Source organism: Hyaena hyaena, unplaced genomic scaffold, assembly GCF_003009895.1.
Source record: "Hyaena hyaena isolate Hyena2069 unplaced genomic scaffold, ASM300989v1 scaffold_148, whole genome shotgun sequence".
Classification (NCBI taxonomy): Eukaryota; Metazoa; Chordata; class Mammalia; order Carnivora; family Hyaenidae; genus Hyaena; species Hyaena hyaena.
This window is the reverse complement of record NW_024080780.1, coordinates 1674591-1679858: the sequence shown is the minus strand read 5'-3', so window position 1 is coordinate 1679858 and position 5268 is coordinate 1674591.

Sequence of the window (5268 nt, the reverse complement as noted above, 5' to 3'; positions counted from 1 at the left end):
AAAAAATATTTCAAATTAAAAGGCTATAATTTGAGGCATCTGATTGGGGACCTAATAACTTTATGCTGAAAGGCTTGTGCATTGATTTTTCTGCCAAAGATGTCTAAATCCATTCAAAAGTCTTGGGTTTCCTAGTTGCTTTATATTCTCGGGCTTAGACTCATATACAGAACTCTGGAAAGTTTAGTGCTGTGTTCAGCATGTGAAAAATCCCAACACAATAACAAAGGTGATGCTTCCATCAAGGGAACATTTTGCTTAATCTTAGTGTAGAGATACACTAGGAGCTGACCATTTCCATAAACATATTTGAAAACCATGCAATTTCTCCTCATCCCACATCCCTGGATTTGAGCTCTGTTCACTTCCCCTTATTTATGGCTGATTGTTGAATGAAGAACCTCTCAAGTCCCACCCAGGTCAAAGGGCCCATGAGGATAACACCCGAGCAGCAGAGGAATATTAGCATTTCATTGGTCAATGATGACATCATGCTCTAAATATTTGACTCTAGAAATTAGAGTAATTGATTGAAAACATACTTCCATTCTCTCCACACCACTATAACACCATCTCTTACATCTGCAGTATTTCCCTCCATGTACAATTACCCCTGTATCAATGTTTCCCCAAATCTAGGGTTTTATTAAATTCTGTTCATATGGAGGGCAGTGTTCAGTGACTAACAGATTAGCCGATGTATCTCCATCTTACTTTGCCCAAATGCCCTTAATGTCTATTCACTGGATATTTCAGGAAAACAGGTGCATAAGTATGAGCATGGGCACGGGTGTGTGTGCTGTGTACATATGTGTACACGTGTACTGATGAGTCTATTAACATAAATGTTTCAACTTAGTTACTGAAAGAAGAGTGTTCATATTGATAGAACACCTTATTACTGTGTTCAAAATAATATATGTTGGATTTCTTAGAGAATCTTAGGCATGGAAGAAATATGAAAGACCTTCTAGTTCAAATCTTACACTATTTTTCAAGTTACAAAATGAAAAGGAATTTTTGAAACTCCAAATTGTAAGCTCACGGTATTTCTTTTCACAAAGAACCAGTACTTTTTGCTAGAGCTTTTACTCTCTCTCAATTTCATTAAGCTTTTAAAATCTTATCTGCATATATTATATTTTACATGTCCTCATTTCCCCTGCTTTGGTTGTTACGATACCTGGCTACTGTTCCTATTTTAAAGGCATTGTTCTTCTTTAGGCTTTTATTTTCTTCTACTTTGCCTATATTCTCTTTCTCCTTTAAAAAATGCTATATACTCTAATATATCTGAATCAGAAGAAGAAAGAACTATAAACTCTGGCCATCCTCATACCAACAGCTCCATGGTAGAATGTTGACTACTTCTATGACCACTGGAGGCTATCATGAGATAATTAAGGTATCATTTCATCAGGGGACTTAAAAGTGACTGTATCAGCTTCACACTCCTCACTTTGCCAAAAGGCCTCACTATAATAGGACAGTGGTTTACAAAGGAAGATAATATAATACCATAGTTGTTTAGAACTTTGTCCCCAAAGCCCAGTATAAGATGCTTATAATCCACTTGAGCCATTTGAAGGACTTCTAAGTGACTCTATCTCTAAAGCCCATACCCAAATCTGTAATTTCATCAGTTTGTAAGAAAAGGACTATCCAATGTGCAGGACCCAGTGTCAAGAGGCTTGGATCCTAAATGCAGTCACAAGTGTCCTTGCAAAAGGGTGGTGGAGGGAGATTTGACACAGAAGAAGAAAGCCATGTGACCACTAGAGCACCAAGTACTGTTGTCTTTGAAGATGGAGGAAGGGGCCAAAGGCACAGAAATGCAAGAGATGCAGCTTCAGACACTGGTAAAGGCAAGGACACAGATTTTTCCCTACAGCTTCTAGAAGGAGTATGATCCTGCTAACACCTTGATCTCATTCCAGTGAAAGTGATTTCAGACTTCTGACCTCCAAAATTGTAAGAGAATAAATGTATATTGTCTTAAACATCAGAGTTGTGGTTATTTGTTACAACAGCAATAGAAACCTGGTATTCAATGCGCCTGATTTTTAAACAATGGAATGTGAGTAGACTGGTCATATTTTTAAGCGTGGTCTATGAACACTGTCCATATGGCATCCTCAGAGCATTTTTTGACTGGATGGACTGAAGCATGGAGACCACAGAAGCCACATATTGGAGTTGGTAGAGCTTCCCAAGTCCTTGAAATACTGTGCAGAGAAGAAAAGACAGGACCTGGGCACTGCTTAGCAGGAAATGAGCCTTCCATTGTGTGTAAGTTGTTACTCCTTTTGGGGTTGGTTTGTCAGAGTGGTTGCTGTCACTCAAGCTAGTACAGCTCGTGTCTGATTTCTTTTACCCTCTGTATCACTCTTTACTGAGAGATTTATTCTCTTCCTTCCTGGGCAAAGCCCATCATGACCCTGGCTGGATGAAGCTCTGGCAATGGTGGATCATACCAGGCATGCATATAAAATGACACTTTCGATTCTTTTCACCTCTGCTGGCACTGCTCCTGAGAAAATACACACAGAGACTGATGGTCTCAAGCAGCAATATGGCATCCTGTTAATTGTCAGTTGGGTGTTTACCATCTGGAATTTCATGTTCCTCTTAGAGGGAAATGGCAAAAAAGAGTACGACCATCTACTTTCATCTATCTATCTATCTATCTATCTATCTATCTATCTATCTATCTACCTGTCTACCTATCTACCTATCTAATCTATCTACTTTCCTCATATCTATAGCTACTATATAGCTACTCGGTCATTTAATCCTCACACTGAGTAGATAGATGGACAGACAGATGATACATACAAACAAATATAGGTATATATGTGTGTGTGTTGCGTATATGTATATATGTGTGTTCTTAGAACAGTATCTGGGGGTGCCTGGGTGCCTCAGTCGGTTAAGCATCCAGCTCCTGATTTTAGCTCAGGTCATGATCTCACGGTTTGTGAGTTTAAGCCCCACATCGGGTTTTGTGCTGACAGTGCAGAACCTGCCTGGGATTCTCTCTCTCCCTCTCTCTGCCCCTTCTCTGCTTACACTCCTTCTCTCTTAAAATAAATAAATAAACTTAAAACAAACTTTTTAAAAATAAAAAAAAGAAGAGAACAGTGTCTAGAACCCTGGGTTGCAGAAGTATTTGTCATTCTTTTCGTACAGACAAAGGAAGTACAAAGAGCTATGAAATTGCTTAGATCAAGGATATCATTGTATCTAAGGGGTGGAAAATGTCTCACACAGTACATTTCAAGCTGGTAGCTGAAAATTGGCTAGAAGCTGGGCAATCAGGAATGAGGGGAGGCTTATGGATGGGAAGAAAAAAGCATGGAGCATCTTGGAGGCAGGAAAGAGGAGCAGGGAGTTTTCCAGCAAACAGAAGTTCACTGGCAAGAGCAACATGTGAAGGGAAGAGGGAGAAGCAAAAGCTGCCGTTGGAGAGGTGAACAGAGGCCAAGGGTGGAACCAAACCCCAGGGTGCTGACTTGTGCTGCTTCCACTCGCTAACATTGATAAGAAGGCATAAAAGGGGTTCTGTTAGGGGCGCCTGGGTGGCTTAGTCGGTTAAGCGTCCGACTTTCGCTTAGGTCATGATCTTGGGGTTCGTGGGTTCGAGCCCTGCGTCGGGCTCTGTGCTGACTGCCAGCTCAGAGCCTGGAGCCTGTTTCAGAGTCTGTGTCTCCCTCTCTCTCTGACCCTCCCCTGCTCATGCTGTCTCTCTCTCCTAGAAATAAATTTAAAAAAAAAAAACATTAAAAAAAGGGGGTTCTGTTAGTAAAATAATGGTCATTGATAGACCAGTATCTTCAGACGCGTTCCGTGGAACAATGTATATGTTATTTTAGAGAAACTCTGGTGGATCCAAAGGAACTTATTTTGTCTTTCTGGTTTGTTTCCAGCATTTACAAATTAAACATAATAAACCATAAGTTACTGGAAAAAGGGAAAAGACGGAAACCAGCCTCCCCAGCACTTCACTTCCCCACCACTTCCTGTGGAGCGTGTGAGGGACCTGCCTTCCTTATCCAGCACATCAGCTCGGTTGCTCACAGAACTTCCTGGGCCAGGAGACCAATGTCCATGATGCCAACCCTGCCAAGAAGGGGGAACTTCAGCAGAAGCCAACTTATCTGTCCGTGGACCTCCTCTCTATTCAGGGAGTTCCTGAACAGGCAGCGTGTGGACCACTTCTTTCAGTGAAGGGAGCCAAGCCATGCTTAGGAACCCAGTGCTGTAAAGGGCAGAAGTCACTTGATGGCACCTCACCCAGTTCCAAAAGCCAGCTGAGATGCCCAGTAAAGTCACCCAGAGCGGCATCTGAGAGGCTGGCCTTGCTTTTTCCAAGGGGAGCTGAATCGCCTCCCACACTTTTTTGGCAAGTGCCTGCATACACGCAGCAGTAGCAGCCCACGCTATGTCTTCATTGCCAAGCTCGCTTCGCGTTTCCCAGCCAGAGACTTCAGGCATCAGGTGTTCCCTGAGTACCCGGAGCCCGTGTTCTGTTTCAGAAAAATCAATGCTTTCGATTTTCATAGCATCCCACTGCGTAATCCTGCTGTTCAACCCATCATTGTGGATAGTTTGATGTCTATAAACATACCTAGCACTGTTTTTCCTTTTTCTTTGACAAAAGTTGCTGAACTTTTACAAGACCATTGTAGGACTGTTTTTTTTTTCTCTCTGTTAAATGGAAAAATCATGCAATAAACATTATTTGCTCCAGGTTGGTGTTAGCAACACAAAGACGAGATATAAGATTTCAGAGTTGTTTAATACTGTACATAAAAACACTCTGTAATTGTCAAAGTGTTTTTGCAAATACTTATTCTTATTTCTGTTGCCTTCATTGTGGCTATTCGTCGTTCCTTCCCCTGACAGAGGAACATGCACTCACGGAGACATGAAATGATTTTGACTCTTACAAGCCAACCTTGATGGACCAGTGTTGAAGGAAAAGAATCACTCTATGTGTTGGAAGAGGTGGGAGCCTTGGCCTGTTAAAATGATAACTGTCTGTGGAGATTACACAGCTTAGAAAAATTGCTTTCAGGATCTGAAGGAGGAAAAGATAATTAAATGTTAAGGTACCTGTTCTGGTTACAGGATAACATCAGTAATAAACCTATTCATGAGACTCTTCTAATTACCATGTATCTGCTTTGGAATGAGATAGAGCCTATCCTATTACTAAACACTAGTGTCACTAACATGGATATCACAGATCACGTCTGTCTGCTGGTT